This window comes from Calypte anna, chromosome 4B, assembly GCF_003957555.1.
Source record: "Calypte anna isolate BGI_N300 chromosome 4B, bCalAnn1_v1.p, whole genome shotgun sequence".
Lineage (NCBI taxonomy): Eukaryota > Metazoa > Chordata > Aves > Apodiformes > Trochilidae > Calypte > Calypte anna.
Genome location: NC_044249.1, coordinates 5,857,205 through 5,877,063, shown reverse-complemented (window position 1 = coordinate 5,877,063; position 19,859 = coordinate 5,857,205). Strand labels below are relative to the sequence as shown.

Below are 19,859 nucleotides of genomic sequence, written 5' to 3'. Positions count from 1 at the left end.
CCCATCTCCAGCCTTCCTGTAGCCCCTTCAGGTACTGGAAGGTCCCTATTCCCCTTCTCCAGGCTGAACACCCCCAGCTCCCTCAGCCTGGCTTCCTAGGAGAGGTGTTCCAGCCTCCTGGTCATTTTCATAGCATTCCCCTGACCCTCTCCATCAGGTCCATGTCTCCAGAGGACTCCAGAGCTGGATGCAGGACTCTGGTGAGGTTTCACCAAAGCAAAGTGGCAGAATCACCTTTCTCCATCTGCTGGCCACTCTCCTTTGGATGCAGCCCAGGATGTAATTGGATTTCTGGGCTTCAAGCACACCCTGTTGGCTCATGTCCAGCTTTTTATCCACCAGCAACTTCATCCCCCAGCCTGTACTGATAGTGTAGGTTGTATATGTTATTTACAGAAATTGAGGGGACATAATGGAGATAATGTTGTCTGCCAGAGAATTTACTAGTACTGACAAACCGAAAAGTGCACATCCTCAGATCAATATCAGTCAATAAAAAACAAAACAAAACAAAAAACCAACAACAACAACAAAAAAAACCAAAAAAAGAAAACAAACAAAACAAAAATCAGTCTCATTTGCAGAACAGACTGCTTCCAGCAGCTCCCTCTGAAATTAATGCCTGTTTCAGCTGTAGGAAGCTGGGTTAGTAAATGTGCCACTATACTTCCCCATAGTCTTTTTGCAAGCAAGTGTTTTCATCTCTTGATTGGTAAAGCAGAAAACAGTACTTGGTTTGTTGGAGGCAATATAACCCTGCTCTCTTGTATATGTTTTTCTTTGCTCTCCCACCAGGGCTGCCTACCAATCACTTATTGCCAAAGGAAGGCATCTATTTGTTCTCAATGTCAGCACAACATCACAAACTAATTTACTTTGTTGCCTTTCTACAAATAATTTGGTTTTGGCAGATATTCACCCAAATGCCCTGTAAGGTCCACATGGTTGATGAAACTAGAATCAAATTTAGAAGTCACCAAAAACGTGGCCATTCACATACAGGCACCTTCTGGCCTTAAAGCCAAAATAAGCATCATACGTCCTGCATGTAGGAGCTGGTCTGCAGAAGGCAACTGAAATGAATGCAGTAAGGAAAACTCACATGAATTATCACAGATAAACTGCCTCATGGCTTCTGAAACTTTCCTGACTAAATGTTTTAAGACCTTAAGATGTAGTTTGCTACTCAGTTCATATGATAGCACTCTGTGTGACTCATGCTATTTATAAGAAATCTCTGAGCATTTCAGTGTGGGACCTCTAAAAGCCAAAGAACCAGCTGACTGCACACATTAGCATTCATCTTTGGGTTTGTTTTGGGGTTTTTTTAAAACTCCACGGAGAGCATTGTGTGCCTATTCCCATATGGGAACACACTTAGAACAAAATGAGGTTGTGTTACACCTATCTCAGGTCAGAATGAACACACTGCTGCTGTTCTCAAATATTACAGCAACTCCCAAACAGAAAGCAGGGCTGTCATCCACACATCTTTTTCTAAGGATCAAGATAGCACAATAGGCTCTTTCACCAATGTTCCTAGTGCCCACTCCATAAAACATGAAACTGGGTAAACTGCATGACAGAGAGTATGGCTGCAATGTACACACTCATGAATTTTACACTTTTCCTTCCTAAAATCAGGAACTTCTATATTTCTAACTGAGATCACAGATCTTTGTTCCAACATTTCTCCAGAAGTCAAACTCCTGAACTATTGAACGAGAGTCCTTCTCCTGAGAACACACTGAGAAGTTTTCAATACTTCTGCAAAAACAAGTCCAGCATCATTTCACTCAAGAAATCAAACTATTTTTTTTTTTACATCTGTTTCATTTTTCTCAAGTGAAATAGCCATTCCTTCCATTCTCTTTCTGTAGGCCAGCTCAGAAAATCGTTCTTGCAAATTGATTAGGCCAAATTTAATACCATTTGTTTTACGCTTGGATTTTGATCCTGCAAGTTGCTGTCTGCTCTTTCTTTCCCCATTGGATTTCCTACCTTTTGTGTTCAGAGCCTGGCTGACATCTGTGCCTTAGACATGCAGAGGCAGCCTAAAGCTGTTTGAATCAGAGTAGCCATGCAGGAGTCATCTCAATAAAAATCTCTTTTATATTATAGCTTCTTTATGCAGCTTGTGTACATGCAAATGCCTGCAAAGATCCTGTTGTAAGAAATATGTCCCAGACAGCATAATGACTCTTCGTTAGCTCCTGCTGATTTCTAGTTGCAAAAGTCCTTACAGGTTAAAAAATGGTACATGGCCCTGAGATGAGTTAGGGAAGCACATTATTAGCAGAGCTGACTGTGACCAAAAGTCCTCTAGGCCTGATCTCCCCAGCTGCAGCCAGCTGTGAATGCCAAGGGAAGAGCATTCTGATACCTCTCTGATTTAGCCTTCATTTTCATAGAATCATAGAATTGGCTGGGTTGGAAGGGACCCCTGAAATAATCAAGTCCAACCCTTGATCCACTCCCGCTGCAGTTCCCAGCCCATGGCACTGAGTGCCACATCCAGGCTCTTTTGAAATATCTCCAGACACAGAGAATCCACTACTTCCCTGGGCAGCCCATTCCAATGCTTGATCACCCTCTCCGTAAAGAAATTCTTTCTAATCTCCAACCTAAACCTCCCCTGGCACAACTTGAGACCGTGCCCTCTTGTCTTGCTGAGAGTCATCTGGGAAAAGAGCCCAACCCCCCCCTGGCTCCAACCTCCTTTCAGGGAGTTGTAGAGAGTGATGAGGTCTCCCCTGAGCCTCCTCTTCTCCAAGCTGCTGTTTTTCCAGCAAAGGAGAATGAAGCTCAAGCTCGTCAGATATGGGGCTACTGTTTTCAAGTTTATCACTTCACTAGACTTTTTTCCTGCTGTCTGTCAGCATAGAGAAATATTTCCTCTTTATTGGATTCTTAGAATTTTACACAGAGGTTTCTTCTCCTTAATTTTTTTTTTATCTCACATTTCAAATTTTGACATGCAAAGTTAAGTTCTAAAATTAAAATATGACAGTAATTTAAAAATGAAAAATATTACATTAATGAGCCTCTTCCTACTGTAATTTTGTAAAGAGTTCTGCTTTTATAAGCATGATAGCCTGGCAGAACATGTATTTCTTTTTTTTAGGTGAGTTTCAGCTTTCTAGAAGTCACAATGTCACTGTCTTGAGTAAACATAGCTATTATTTTGAGACATTCCAATGGAACAAATGTTCCCTGAAAACAAGCATTCCATTTCTTTGTGATTTTGATCTGATTTATTTTTGTTTCCTTTCACCAGGCATTCAAACTTTTTTCTCTCTTACTTGCAAACTATGAATAAAAATGCACGGAAGGGCTATCATTTCCTAATTCTAAGTACTTGAGACAATGTACCATACTTTGCAGACTATTTTTGGCACCAAGGCAGGTACCTATAGAACTCATCAGAGCACATAGAAAAGTTGTGCTCCATAGACAAAAGCTTGTGGTCAGATGAAGGGATTATAAATATCACGTATCCTATTGGTTTCAGTAAGTGGGGCTTTCATGCTACTCAAATTCCTAGTGTATTTTCTCCAAAGGTGCTTCCATGTCTTTCAGGAAATGTAAGGGATACTAAACAAGAAGTTCAGTACCTCATGTGTTCAGAATGGAGACTGGAAAAAGGGATGAGCAAAATATAAAACAAACTAGAAAGCAAAAAAAGGTGTAATTCACAATCTTCTAAGATAAAAACACTGTAACAGCTAAAAATCTGAGTGTATAACTTAAAAATTGCTTAAGGCATGTAATGTTGTAGTTTGTTTTTTTTACTAAGTGGTGCTTGTAAAGTAAAGGTGTCTTTCACTTACAAAAAAATCCTAGTTCTTACATGAACTAAAGAAAATTATCCTTTCTTTCAAGAATAATTGAAGTACAAACAGAAATTAAAATTATTAAATGCCATAATTTAAATGAAGAGTTTTCTGTTTGCTGATATTTAAGCTGGGACAAAAGAAGTGTCTTAAAGATGCTTTAAGGTAAATCAGTCTGTCCAGTTCTTGCCTGCTACCATGCTCTTGATGTGATATGAGCACTGAGCTGGTAAGAAAGGTGCTGGCAAAAACCTTCAGGTCCTAGGAAGCACAGAAGGTCACTAGTTCTCCATCTTCCTCAATCAGCAGCTTATTGTTGAAAAATCCTTTCTACCAAGTGTAAGACACAGCCTGAGTCAGCCTTCTTGGCATTTATGTATCTCTTCACATTCAATGCTATATCTTACTCGAGTAGTAGTCAAATTATCTATTAATTATACAAAATTACACAGATGTCCCATCTATAAATTTACATTCTTGTCAAGTCATTCACTTTTAGCTGGATGAAAACTATTAGAAAACTATTTTGTCCTCTCTATGACCCACGTGTCTTGAAATCACATGCAGTTTAAAATGAGACCTGAAATATTCATATCATTTAAATTATGCAAAATAATCTACAGGCATCTATAAAATCTTATGAATATGAGAGATGTTTTCAGTTGCGTGAGGGCAGGGGATGAGTTGGATTTTTGTCCTTCAAAAAAAAAAAAAAAAAAAAGTAGAACATGAGGAAAGTTTCACAGGGTTTCCCTTCAGGAAAATGTCCCATAGATACTTGATGAGTGGGTGTATCAGAAGGCTATAATCTCTAAACACTTTTGTTGTATCACAATATATTTACCATCTGCTCAAGTACTGTTAGATAACCCCTAATTAAGATAACAAATGTTAGTAGCATGGGGTGGGGGTGTTGACTTAATGTATAAATTAAGTGGGTTTGAGTATGGAGTAACAGCAGAGAGTATGCAAGTCAATAAAGATACCTGGATTATATATCCTCACCATATCCAGCTGCTGAATATTGCTTTCTCGAAGCTCAAAATAAATTTGAACACAGAAAGGAGAGCCCCAATAGTGTTAATTGTAGAGAAATAAGATAAATCAGGTGCCTCGAGTTGCCAAAGAGTGGGTGTGAATCCACCTGTGCCTGGTTAAGGCAGGCCCCCTATTACTAGGGGGCCAATAAAGGTGAAACTCTCGCCCACTCTTTGGCAACTCGAGGCACCTGATTTATCTTATTTCTCTACAGTTAATAATCTGCTAATAATCATAGAATTGCAGAATGGTTTTGGTTGGCAGGGACCTTAAAGATGATCCAGTTCCAACCCCCCTGCCATGGGTAGGGACACCTCCCACTAGAGCAGGTTGCTCACAGCCCCATCCAGCCTGGCCTGGAACACTTCCACTTGAAGCTGCTTTTGTTTGCAAGTTGCCATGCTAACGTTTGCCTCTCTTTTCTCCAGCTGAAAAGCTATGAATAAACTTTTACTGGAGCAGCTTCTTTCAGAATGACATTATTTCCTGGCTCAGAAAACTACTAGTGAATGTTGTTGCAAAGAGCTGTGACTCACAAGGCTGTGACAGGATAGTGAAATGACTACATAGCATGGAAATGAAGGTCATTATCATAAAAATCTGCTCGGACAATACAGAAGTTAAAACAGTATACCAAGGAAATAGTTCCACCTCAGGGCACATTTTACTACCCATCACTAGTTTGCTGTGGGGAGATCAAACACCAAGGCTGTTGATGAGTAGAGTGCATCAGTTAAGTGGATACTGAAACCTGGGCTTATGAAATTTTGCAGTGCAGGGATGGATGACAGATGGATTTGCACAATTTGGATTGCCAAACTACATCAGCACCAGCAGGACTCCTAAATGCAGAAGCCCTTAAGGTCTTGCAGCCCAGTTGCACAATGTTCCAAGGCTCAAGCATTTACTCCACCCCACTACCCTGCTTCTGATCCAGTCACCAGACAAAGTGGATAGGAGGGAGGATCTCTCAAAGTTGTAAAATCACCAGAAATGTTTCTGTTGGAAGGTAGAAAGGGAGTTCACAATGGTTAATGCTGAGCCTCACAGCAACATATGTTGCAGTGGCTGGGAAGCAGAACTGCCAAGACTTGCTGATAAAATTTAATCCCTCTTGCCAACAGAGTAGAACATCAAGGTTTTCTGCAAAGAAGATAGACCTTGAGAGGTTTTGTGTAGCTGCTCCCTTAGCAGCTTTGTAATGTGTGCCATGCACATGCTATGGTGCTGCATTAAACCTTTGTCAAACACAGTTCAAAACGGAAACAGAGCAACACTCCCCGGGTTGCTTTACCTTTTCTTGTAAGTTTCTCACATAGTGAAAGTGCCCACCCTGTTATAGCCTAACTATGTCACTTCCCAAGATGTTATCATTAAATCTTGTTATGCAGTAATTCACAGAAATTCCAGCTAAGTTGGACATGAATTGCCATGCTTACCTCTAGTTTTTTTTCTTTTTAGGACCTCCAGAATTTTTCACTCTTATTATGAGGAATTCTATGGTTGGCATTTGTCTTGAAAATAACTTTGAGGGGAAATAAGGTGAGTGAATAGGATTTTTTGGATGCTTTCATTTACCCAGAAACATTGGTAGGCTTGCAGTGTAATAGAATAAATCTAGTTTACAACTGGCTAGATGAATACAAAGATGTAACAAACTACTATATACTGAACTTCATTCAGATGTGATCATGAATTAGCTAATAAAAGCACTGAAATTACATTCCAGTTACAGACCTAAAGTTCATAGATTTTAAAAACAAACAAAAGAACATGGTTAGTGTATTGATAATGGAAAGGGAGACAGGAGAAAATAGTAGAAAAGTAAAAGACTTCACTCTCAACAGCAATGTCTTGTCCTTCACAGAGCTGCACACCCTGAGCAGCAGAGCTCAAGGGTTTTGTGAGTTTTATTTCTTCAACAGAGGATTGCCTTAACACATGTTTTAAACTGGCTCAGAGTTTCACTGACTTGGCTGAGTAAGGAACAGGAATTTTAACACATCACAGAGAAAAAAAACAAAAACCAAACCCAAAAATTTAATTGTCACATTCAGCCAGAGAACCATTATTAGGAATAATGAATCAGTGAACCTGTCATTTAATCTCAACTTGGAGTTTCAAGTCATATGGTGAACTATTGTAGAAACTTTAAGAAAGGGACAAATTCTACTTTTCTAGGAGCTGTTAAAGTATAGCAAGGCACTGGGTGAAATGCACATCTCTTTATTTACTTTGTTCTTATTTTTACATTAATGTAAAGGATTGCATTAAAGATATATGTCAGGAGAAAGCTCTCATGAAGAAATCTCCTTAAAAACAGCCTTCTTCAACACCAGTTAAGAGCATCACAACCCACTGGTTAGCACTGGACAGTAGCTAGCTCACTGCATACAGAAGCACCCTTGACTACACCAAAGAGAAGTAAATGTGAGCCTTTAGATTAATATCTTTTTTTGACTGCTTCCTTGTCAAGTTCCCAAGGACCAGCTACTCTATTCTAACTTTTTGTTTATGTCATCTCTTCTTCTAACATAGAGAGATAACTCATAGCAAAGTGGCAAACAGAGACTCAGCTACTCAAAGTCATTTTGGTAATGGAAGACTGGTCTGATTTCTGCAAACAGATTGGGAACCTTGGTTCATAAATTTCTGGTAATGTTCTAACTACTTTTCTATTTGGCAGTGAGTGATACTGTACCTCTATGACCTGATCTCTGGAAACTGCTCTGAAACTTCTAACATTATGAGAATACTGTTAGTTTGCCTTTGTGCAGTCGTTTCTAAGACAGTATTTTATATAAATGATGACCATTAAAAATAAGCAAAGCATCATCTAGGTCAAATCTTTGTTGATAACTAATGATTTAAAGCAAAAAAAAATCTTTACAAAATTATTCAGAGTGCAGTCCTCTACTAAGTTTCTTCTTTCTCATAATAGACAATTTACTTTTTTTCAACTTGTTTGCACATTTATTTATTTTTTCTTTTAAAAGTCACAACATAGATGTTAATGGCAATATGTTACATCTGGTTTTTGATGGTAAACTCTATTGGGAAAGATGCTGTCTTTGTGTTTGCACCTGCATCATTTACTGTGTAGAAATATAAGAAATAGCATAAAATGATTAATTAAAGAGATTATAAACTAGCAGTATAAGTGCCAGACAAAGGAATTTGTACATGTCTTTAAAAGGGGTAGAGATTCATTTGTATTTAAAAATGTCCATGGATTGGGAAGCAAGAAGAATCACTTAAGAATCACTTAAGCATTGGAATGGGCTGCCCAGGGAAGTAGTGGATTCTCCGTGTCTGGAGATATTTCAAAAGAGCCTGGATGTGGCACTCAGTGCCATGGGCTGGGAACTGCAGCGGGAGTGGATCAAGGGTTGGACTTGATGATCTCTGAGGTCCCTTCCAACCCAGCCAATTCTATGATTCTATGTCTTCCAGAAGACATGAGATTTCTTTTAAACTGTCATGAAAGAGATTGGATAGGCAGTCACAGCAGAGGCAACACTTCTGTCACCAGAGGCCCAACTAACCCTGCTTACAGGAACAGTCACACCCTCCTATGTCTGCATCTTGCTACGTGAGTCAGGGCCTTTTGTACTCTTTAAGAGCAGTAGGGGAAATACTAAGGTCAAAACAACACTGGCCACATTTGTATTTGAAACGCTCAGCATAAACAGAAATTTTTTTATTTGTGATACAGGTTATTTTTGTACAGGCTTAGAAGAGCAAATCACTTAAATTTGACTCCCACATGCCATAGGTGATCACTGTGGAACAACATTTTTCTGTGAGAACATTTTCAGGAGGCTTCAGGTGTACGGGCAAAGGTTCAGAGAGTTACAGTCTGGTGCAGAGAGGTGCAGAATGATGCATGGGGTGGTAGAGGTGTAGATCAGAAAGAAGGAGGTGTCAAAGTGGGAACACTATGCCAAGGTAGAACTTTGAAAAGCCTGTGACAAGCAGGTCCAAGCAGGAGTCTGGCTCACAGCAGTAGCAGACACCTACAGCTACCATTAAGCAGAATATACTATGATCTCCTGAGAGAGATCTTTTATCTTTTATTTCAGTCTCCCATCAGAATGCAGACAGCAGAATTGTAAGGAATTAGATAATCACAAGAAATAAACCTTATAAGAAGGTTTGTTATGAATTTCTCAACACATAAGAGAGATTGGGGTGTGTGACTTAGCTGTGCCATATCTGCCTTAATCCTCCCAACTTTCCATAGGCTGCATTGGTGGGGCTTGAGTTCCAAGTTTTTCTCCCTAATCTGGAAGACCATATTTTTCCTGCTTTTACTAAAAGCCAAGCCTCTGATCTAATCACTCTGGCACTTTGCATGCAGTCATATGAAGCTATTTCATAATGAATGGCTAATGCAGTTATGAGCTGATTAATTTTTTCTATGATTTCTGAAAAAAAAAAAAAAAGCAGCAGCAGGTAAGGCAGGGGAAAAGATGAGCTATAGTTTCAAGTATGAGCAGTTGCATGTTTAGAATTGAGGAAACTTAATAAACTTGGAGATAACACCAAAATGATCAAAATTCACTGTAGAATAAAAACCTCCACCCTGACCTAAGCAACTTCACTGCCATAGCTAGCATGAAGACCATACAGACAATTCCTTTTTTGGCTTTTTCCACCTCCCTTTGCACAGGGATCTGTCAGCCTTCAGTACAGCATGTTGGCCTGGATGGCTGGGTGGGATGGGTCTGTGGAGGTGCCATGGTGACTCTGCACTTTGCCTGCCTTGGAGCCCACTGCAGCCCTTGCACAAGTGACAACCACATCTGGGGCACTCCATGCAGTCAGCTCCCTGCTCTGCTTGTGGCTGTGGGACCATCAAGTATGGGAAAGGGGGAGAATCCCATCCCAGGCTGCCAGGTCCCCCAGCCATAAAACCTTTGGCTCAGGAATGGAACAGATCTGGAGGAAGGGAAGGACTGGCTCACTATCGTGGAGCTGCCTGGAAACCTAGGGGGATCTGAGTGTCACTTACTGATGGCTTTTGGGTTGTACTGAGGTCACCTGGCCAAGCTTCTTACTGGAAATGCAGCTGATAGAGAATTATCAAGAAAACATGTCAGGGAGCTCTTCAGGCTTGCTGCAGGGCTGGACACGTGCAAGGATTTTTTCCCAGCATTAAATACCCATGAGGGTCAAGGGTTAGGTCATCAGATGTTGCAGAAGGTCAGCAAGACAGAGGCATTAGGTCTAGGGAAGAGGGGAAGCCAGCTAGAAGGGGCTGTGCCCTGAATAAGCAGTACAGAACACAGATGTGAAAAAAGCAGACTTATATCCAGCATAATTCTGGCACCAGTGAACAACAAAGAATCCAAAGCAGAAAATTATAGGGTGCTAAGGGCTCTCAATACTGGAAATGCTTCCAAGCCTTGAATTTGTTGTTTTACCTGGTTTTCTTCTTGGACTGTAAAAATAACATTTAAAACTTTGCTGAAATTGTCTGAACTGTCATGTTGTTTAAATGCCACCTACCTGGCTCTCCAGCCTGCTCAATATTCCAGCCACACCATCCCTAACATCCTGTCTGCTGGAACATTACTCAGAAAAGAAGCACAGAAACTGGATCAGGTACATTTTGGGACCTAGACATGGGAAAATATGTGTATATAATGTTGCAATAGAGTTCTGAGTGGCTCTCAGCCCATCTATTAAGAGCATTTGAAACAGGAAGTTGTTGGAATTTCTTAAGTAACTTTTACATGTCCTCTTCAGATGTTCTGAATTAGTGAAAAACACAAGACACAGACTTTTAAGAAGTTATAGAGACCCATCTTACACCATCATCTTCAAATCCTGCAATATAAGGGGGGGGTTCACTCTGGAAAATGTATACTGTCATCAGAGGATAACTTTTTAAACTTCCAGTGACAATTAGAAGAGAGATTGTACCCATGTTATGTGGTATTAAAGTCATTAATATCTGTATGATTCTGTCTTTCATAAAGGGCTGGAAAAGTTCTACTAATTCCTACAAAACAGCTTGATAATTACTTTTAACATTTGACTTTTCTGTAGACATAGTACAGTCCATCTGTAAAGTTTTACTTTTGTTCTCCTCTATTTTAGAAAATAAATTAGAAGTGGATAAATGATGCAAACTGTATGGAACCAATGTCAGCTCAACAGCAACCCATTCTACCACCTCCATTTAAGCAATATATTAATAGTAATGATCATGGTATCTGTCTTAACCAGCTCCTTCCCCTTTTTACAGATGTCACAAGAAAATCTGATTGCAATGTTTCCCCTCTCTTTCAAAAACTTTTTTTTTCCTAGAATCACTTTCAAGCATTGTAATAGCTGGTGTTGGTTGGAGAAATATGCATTTTTTTTGTTCAAAGACTTGTTTTGTATTCACAGACTGACCTTGAAGAGATGCTGTAAGAAAAGCTGTAAGAAAAGAATGAAGACATGTTGACAGAACACCCTATAGAAGTATTTTTGATAAAAGGAGTCCCAATGCATCTGCAAGAAGCTAAGTTTATGAAGAAGTCTGCCTAGAGAAGTTGTGGGAGCTCCATCCTCAGAGGTATTAATAAAAAAAAAAAATCAAGCAAACCTGGAGCAATCTGCTCTAGTGCTCAAGTTAGGCCTGCTTTAAGGGGGAGGATGGAAGAGATGACCTGTAGATGCATTCTTCCAGTGTAAATTATTCTATGACATCAGGCTTTGAATTAAAAACTAATGTGATGGAGGCACAAATGTATGATTGTATAAGCATTGTTTTCCTAGGAAACTAAATTAAACACTGATCATTCCAAAGATTTGGGCTGGGAGCACAGTCCTGTTTCCTTATATGTAAAGGGCCAATTGCCAACAAACTTCTTTGGGCCTTCTGCATCTGGGTCTCAAACAATAAAGCTCAGTTTCAGTTGTTTAATGTTTGGTCAAGCTGAAATTGTTAGAGCTGAGATTTGCTATACTGAACGGCTTATTCAGGCTGGTGATTTTCCTTTAAGCTCCACCAGTAGTTCAGTCCTTTGCAAAACCAAATAAGCAGAAATATGCATTTCTTTCATATACATGAAATGTTTATAACCATATAATAACAGATGTGCTTTCCAGTGATGTGTTAATTTTGGCAGCCTAGAAAAACAACCACAAACTTCACCAAGGTATGAGTGGCTTAGTTAACATAACTGCAGAAGAGATTTGTTGGCACTGTGTAGTTAGTGTCCAGCAATCTCTTCAAAATGAAGATATTGCCATCTCAGAGCTTCAGAGGTGAGCAGGATTCTCTGTATAAAAATTAAGGCTTCCTGCAGGAACAATGTGGTGAAGGTTGAGGAGCAGATATCAGTTCTGCTGAGACACAGCAGTGGATTTGGGTAGTGGGACTGAATGGAGAGCACAGCAAAGAATTAAGACTGTGGAGGTGAAAGGAAGGAGGTGTAGCAGAAGTAGGAGGATTTATGAACACTACAGCACATTCTGCTCAAGGACTGGAAACTCAGTCCCATGCTGGGTGTCAATTAATTCATAGTTTTGAAAAGGTATAACATCTTTAATCACAGTATGATGTAACAATTTCCTTTTTCTCTCACAGGATTTGTGAAAAAAAGAAAAAGGATTCTGTTCACTGAATGGACCAAGCTCCTGAAAAAAAAATCCCCACATAAATGTCATTATTTGGAAAAGCAAGATATGTAGAAAAGGAGGCAGAAGATCACAGAAAGTTAAAGTTAAAGGTTCAGTGACAAAAGCAACAGAGTGCAGCTCTGAAGGAGTCGTGTCCCTGCCTTCATCTCACCACCTCCCTGGGATTTCTGCAAGTTCCTTAACTCAGATTTTTCAGAAGTGACAATCATTTTCTGAGGTGCCTCCTGCAAGAACTCTTGACTTTAAGTTGCTTTTTGCATTTACCCTTAGGATGAAGTGCTTCATGCTCTCCAAGCATGTATTTCCAGTCATCATATACAGTCAGCTAACCCAGATGTAGGTTTCTGTGGTGCAGATGCTGCAGTTTGAAGAAATGAATGCCCTGGGCAAAGCTGAGCTCAGTAAAGCACTGAGTTCTCACAGCTACATGTGAACACAGACAGTACTAGGGAATGCTGAACAATCTCTCAAAAAAACCCCAAAATCCATCTCCAGGTACCACATACTGGACCCCAAATCATTAGGTTCTCCTGGTCTTTTTCCATTTGTAAATTCAAATTCCTATCCTTCAGAACTTTTGAAAAAATGAGCTAATCCATGTTCAAGAAGCAGTTACATTATATATGAGAAGTGCCATACATGAAGGGGAAAAAAAAATAAAAATTAATTATTCTAGATTTACAACATGGTGCAAGGAATGTGCAGCAAATCAGTAACTGAAAATATGTAACTTAAGCCCTAAGGAAGAAAATTATTAAACATCACTAAGCTTGCTGGCAGGGAATGCAACCAGGCAAAGGTGAAGTGGGAGCCATTTTTGGCTAGCAGTTTAGAACATGGTGATTCCTCCACTCAGAAATAAATTACAGCCAGTAAATTTGTTTCTCTTGTATTTTTGTTTACAAAAAGGTACCCTAAAATGTTTGAGAAATTCTAGTCATGGGTGGGCTGGCTTAGCACCTTTGGTATAAGATTTTTTTAACAGTCACAGGGCCAACCTTCCCAGTCTACAGGTGTTTTTATAAATCAGGATTTTAAAACCAGTTCCTCAGTGGGTAAAGAAAAAAAAATCAGCCATTTTTGGTAAAGAATTTTTAGGCATTGGCACAGGGGTTAACTGGTAAACTGTTACACTGTAATTTATAGGAGCTATAATGGCAACAATGACTGAGTGATCACCATATGCTGCCACTAAAGACACCTTATCTGTTCCAGTGTGAAATGCTGTAAAATGGTTTGTAATGAAGCATAGATCTTGCTACCTGCTAATAATAACCTATTGGCAAGGACAACAGCTTAATTATAGAGTGCATCTCCTGATAGCTTCCAAATATTCTGCTGCTCTTCACTGATTTCTTAGCTAAAGAAGGATCAGTCTCTTTATTTTACACTACTAGATTAATTTATTATTGGAAGACAGACAGGTTATATTAAGTGCTGAGATGCCTGAATTCTTTATGCTGTCATCATGGTATAAAAACCTCCACCAGATGAATGGTGGAGAGCAAACTCCAGATTGGCTGAAGGATGTGGCAGAAATCCTAGACTGGACCTCACAGAGCTGTGCAGGCATCTCAAAGGTAGCACTCAGCTCTGGCCAAGTGCTTACACTGACCCAGTACAGAGAGCTTGGCTGAAATTATATTTTTCTCTTATAATCTTTCCTTCAGGTTCATTCTGAGCATGGGATCCTGGCACCCCTTGAGGGAAGAGCATTTTGCCCATCAAGAGCAGAAGAGCCTTCAAGTGTGCAGGAATCTTTGAGGTAGGCACCAGCAGCTAAGGTGCTGTGTTTGGCTCATTAGCAGTGGGAAGGTTAAGTTGATGGAGGATTAATGGTATTGAAGCAGAATTCTTTTTGTCTGTGAAATAATAATCTGTGTGTCTAGGTCCTACATTGTCTTACCCCTTTGAAATCCTCCTCAAAAAGCAGTTTTGAGTGTATGTTGCCATGATGACCTGTTAATAGTGCTTTCTACAAGAACTTGATCATTGCAGAGAAAAATGTAACAGCTTGTTTGCAAATATATCAGCATTAATTCCTGGACCGAACTCTGGTCCTATCAAAGCATGTGAAAGGGGAATCAGAAATCCAGGCTGAGAAGAGTGTTTTTGAATTTGGCAGCTACTTGTGAAATAAGAAGGTGTTACTTCATATGCATTTTACTGAGTAAAAAGTAGCCAATAATAAATTTTCCCCCCTCAGTTCTGAGCAATTGCTGGTTTAATACTTTTGAAAATTAGAAATATTTTAGCATGCATACAGAACCAATGGACTTGTTTGAGATATTCTTGCCTTATCTAACACACTATAGTTTGGTGTAGAATTGGTAATGTATTATATTCATGAGAACTGTCAGTGCATTATAGTCATGTAGTTAAGATAAGCTTTAAAGTCACCATCTTCCATTATAAGTGCAGAAAAATTTGCATGAAAAACATGAGTGCAAGGGTATTTACTTTCCTGGGTTTTAGTGCCTGTTGCTGGTGCAGAGATGAAATAGAGGATGTAGCAACCAGAATGTCATGTAAGAAACAAGAGGAGTAAAACCCATACTTCTGTTCAAAGTAGCATTTGGTCCAATGACTGAGCTTGGGCTGCTGCACTTTGCTGATCCCTGGAAGCAATAGCAGTGTGTGCTCAGCTGCAGAACAGTGGTCTGCTTTAAACCACAAAGCACATTATTTTGACAGAGCACTGTGCGTCCCAGGGAGCTGTTCCAGACTGCCCTTCTCCCTGGTGTGCTGGCTGCAGCAAGCTGAACTTGCTGAGCACAGCGTGGGGAAAAGTATTTGTCTGACAGAACCCTGAACAAGTGACACTGGAAGCTTTGTGTCAAATGTATTACCGACTGTGGCCTGGCAGAAGCTTCTCTTCTTGCCAAGCCAGGACTCTGCCAGCTGAAGTCAGAGGAACTTCTCACTCTTGAGAAAAAAATCCAGCATTACTACCCATACGACCCAAGTACTCCACATCAATCTGTATCTCTGTCCCCTGTGGTCCCTCTCTGTTCCCACTGAAGCCTCAGAATGGATCTGACCATAATGTTCTTTTTTCCCAGAGAATTCAAACAATCCTAAAGACAGCCTGGTGTAATGTTACACTTAAAGAGCTGGCAAAGCTGACCCCTATTGTTTGAGTTTGCAGAGCTAAAATGGTTGCAACAGGCTATAAAGTCATACCACACAGTTTCAGAGTTTAGAACAGTCCAGGTGGCTCCCCAAAAAATTAATTTCATACCTCTATTGATCTAGAAAGATTATTTGTTTTTATTAAATTGATCTATAATTAAGTATCCCCCAGGATAAAATAACCAAGTGATACCTTTCGATTTCTCTAGAACATGTCAAGTAATTTCTATTTGTAAATAAAAATGAAAACATTCATAATAGGCAAAGAAAGTGCTGTGCTATTGACTATTTTGGAAGTATAACAAAACATATTGTGGTGATTGTAATAAGGAATTTGTTCTGCACTATCACACTCTCTGAAAAGTAAGCAGCACAAATATATCTGTTGCATATGAAAGGAACCACAGCACCGTGACTGTGCCCAGTAAAGAGAATTTTGTATTACTGATTTACAGAGGTCATTTTGCAGGTCTGAGCAATACAATCCCTCACAAGTTTCTGCCACACACATCCTTGCCCTCCTGCTTTTGGGGTTCATCAGGTGGAAATACATTTGCTTACTTGGGTTTACTCTTATTGGCTTTACAGCTTATCTCTGTGTCACTGTTTCCAGAAAGGCTTCACTTGACTGCACATTTTCAGCTCCCTGCCTGCATTTAATGTTCTTCCACATGCATACATTAAGATGGTAAATAACTTTTCTCTCAGCTTTTCATTTGTGTCCTCACTGTTTTAACCAGGCTCACGGCAGGACTTTGTTTTCTTCTCATGCTTCCTTTGTCAATTATTATAAAACAATGACAAATTTTCCCTGGCTAGCACCAAGTCTCTCTACTTGCTGATGTCCTCACACAGCGGAAACAGAGGCGCGGGTGCCACCTAAAAGGTTAAATACACTCCTTAAACCTATGTCTTTTACACTTACAACAAATCTTACAGTTTTAAAAAGCATTAAATAGCTGGGGGATTCCCTCATGGCTTTAATACAAGAAAGGCAAAAAGAAGAAAAGCAAGAGGATGTTAAAAGTTATAAAATACTCACAAGTCTCAGTACAGCTGTGCTGCAAGTCGGCACAGAAGCGACTCAGATAAAGTTTGCACCAGTGCCAGGGGCCAAGGGCCAAGGCCCCACCCCCTCCTCCTCCTCTTTTACTTTCAGTTGTTACACGATGGTGTAGGGCTTTTGTTGTACCAAATGCAGGGTGGAAATCCTTCTCTCTACCAAGAGCACATAGCAGGGATTTCCCACAGGGAAATATCCCATTGCCAAGCAACTTTCAGACTTGGGGGTGGGGCACGGGTAAGGTAAGGAAAGACCCATGCCTGTGATTTAGAAGTCAGGCAAGTGACCAACAAACATGACAGGGAACTGCTTGCTTTCCCAGGCAGCAACATTTATCCATGCTACTGCTTATCCTTCCAGAAATGGTAGGAAGAGCACAGTTTGTGTCCTTGTCTCTTCCCGTTTTTGAATTTAGCCTCCCAACCAGAGCTCCGAGTTCCTTAAGGTGAGGAAAGACCCATGCCTGTAGTTTAGAAGTCAGGCAAGTGACTAACAAACATGACAGGGAACTGCTTGCTTTCCCAGGCAGCAACATTTATCCATGCTACTGCTTATCCTTCCAGAAATGGTAAGAAGAGCACAGTTTGTGTCCTTGTCTCTTCCCGTTTTTGAATTAAGCCTCCCAACCAGAGCTCCGAGTTCCTTCCCTTGGAAGCAGAGGCTGGATCTTCATGCTGGATGGAACTCCACTGCAGCCTGATCAACTTTTCACTGAGGCAGCCACCAAAGGAGGGGAAGCAAAGTTGCTTCTCAGGGCACACCAGGAGAGAAGAACACAGCCATGGAAAAGGATTGGCAGGACAGAAAGGAATTTCACTGGAAGGGGCAGTGCCTGACTTGCTGTGGGGCAGGGAGCTGCCAGAGGTGCAGGTGGCACCAGGAGGGGATCATCATAGAGGAGCTGAAAAAATACTCAGCAACTTGCATTGAACTCAAAAGTTGTGGGTTTTAGCTGTTAAGATGAGGGTGGTTTTAGTGCCTATGATAATCACAGGGCATGGCAGCTGTAATCCTTAAGTCCTGCCTAGCCACCTCATGATAAAATGTGTTTCTGCCTTGAGCTAAACTTTAATGTCCTCCCTGTTCTCAGCTGGCAGCTGTTAGAAACATGGGCAGAATTTGAAGGACAAAATGAAAATACAGACTTTGATGGAACTCTTTCTGTGGCAGAGCACAGAGCACAAAAATGCAAGTGAAAAGGAGGCCTGGGTACTGAAGGAAAAAACACCAGCCTAGGTAAATATTTAAACCAGAGGAGCATACTCATTGATTAATAGCTCTGTGGGAAGGGCACTTTGAAGAAAAAAGTGGCCATAAATGCTTCACTTTACTCTGTCTCCTTCAAAGAATGACAGTAAATAATGTAAAGTATACACAGGAGTGTATGTATTTAAACTTGGGATTTCAGAGTCTCTCATTTTAGTCACTGCTGAAAACTGAAGAATATAATTGTTTTCCATTTGTCTTTTCTTTTTGATGTGGTGCCTTTGCTATTCTATAATTTGTCACAATTTTCTCAACTAGGAGAAATTTGCAAGCAAACAGTCAAATACAAGCACATAAAGCTTTAGGTATTCATGAATTATATTATGTGGGAAAAGAGGAAGAATCAATCATTTAATTTTTTTTTCAAAACTTTCTGTTGAACACTGTAAAATGTAGACACTGTACATAGGGTGGATTTTTTTTTTAAACTACCCCTCTAGATTTGTTTTAAGGATTGTGTTTTTTCACCATTTCTGAGGTTAAAATATATAACTTTCTAGTTTATTCTAAAAACTGTTCTAAACATAACAATAGCTGTGTATGAAAGTGATGTGTCTCTATGTGTTATGTTACAATAGCGTGGCCATACCACATGCCCTCCATCCAAATTTAAGTTTCATTCATTTCCCTAATTACACAAAAATGTGCTTCCTAACTACACAAGGGACATTTCTTGTTACCTAAAGACTACTGGCTGCAGCAAGGGGTTTATTTACAGCATAAACAACTCTCTTAAGATCAAGAGTCTCTTCTCATTTATGCAAGTTTCATTTGTAGTGGACACAGGCTGTTTGGTAAGATATTGGCAATTACTCTCATTAATGAGCTACTAAATTGTAATTCAGTATTAGAGGTGTAGTGACAAAGAACTTGAATAACTTACAGCATGCAAACAGTAAAGTGAAAACAGATGCATGAATGTAAGCTTGAAAATAAAACAAATAAAAAAATTCAGACATGACCATCCTGATTTGAAGCATCATTGCCAAAATGCTTTGTGTGGCTGCACGACAACAAACAAGATGCTTGTTTATTGAAATAAATTGATTCTCATGGAATGAATCCCTTTGGAACTTATGGTAGTTGTGTCACTGAACACCAGGCATTGCTACAGGAGCAAGAGTGAAGTGGGAGGGAGGAAAGTTTTCTAGGGCTATGTGGGATGGGGTAGATACACACAAAAATGCTGGATTTTCCATAATCTGTGAAAAAATGACAGCTCTTGTAGAGCCAGATCCCTTCAGGATGGCCCTCAACCAGCCCAGCTCCGAACCAACTTTCTTTGCTACTTTTCTGAATGCTTAAGAATGGAGCTGCAGTACCCTCTGCTCACTTACCGTGTCAGTATGAATTCTTTTGAATAAATAATCTCACAATGCAGGTCCTCTCTGAGACAGGAACTCATAATACATTCTGCTCCCATATGCAGAATGATTTTTAAAAAATAAAATTCACAAATTTTTAGAAACCTTGGACCCAAACCCACAGGCAGATGCATGGTGTTTGTAATCTGAATTCCTCGGTATCTTTTCATTATAATGTTCCTGCTGTGTTGGAATTTTTGCTGCAGGGCTGAACTACTACACCCTCAAACATCAACCTCATGAATTTGTGCTTAGGCAAATGAAAACTTCTTTTTCTTCTTCTAGGTGACAGAGTGGATATAAAGAGCAGGGACAACCTTTGCAGTGGGCTCTCCCCACTCCAGGTGTGGCGGCCAGAGGAGCTACCTCGGGGTGAAGAGTCTTGTGCCAGGCAATGGCTTTCACCAGAACTGCACACCAAGAGCTGGGGTAAGAGTTGCCAGCAGCAGAGGGAATTACTCTGGAGCTGGAGAGGACACAGGGGAATTTGTATGATGAGTGACTCCTGTAAATCTGTCATGGCTA

General features: G+C 40.1%; 1 protein-coding gene across 1 annotated transcript in view; it reads right to left on the bottom strand.

The window, feature by feature from the left end:
• IL15 (interleukin 15) overlaps window positions 1-16,757 on the bottom strand; it is a 33,041-nt gene extending 16,284 nt beyond the window's left edge. Inside the window, exon 1 of the mRNA XM_030450648.1 lies at window positions 16,684-16,757. The gene's annotated coding sequence lies outside the window, so the exon portion shown is untranslated. The remainder of the gene's footprint in view (window positions 1-16,683) is intronic.
• Between the last annotated feature and the right edge of the window lie 3,102 nt (window positions 16,758-19,859).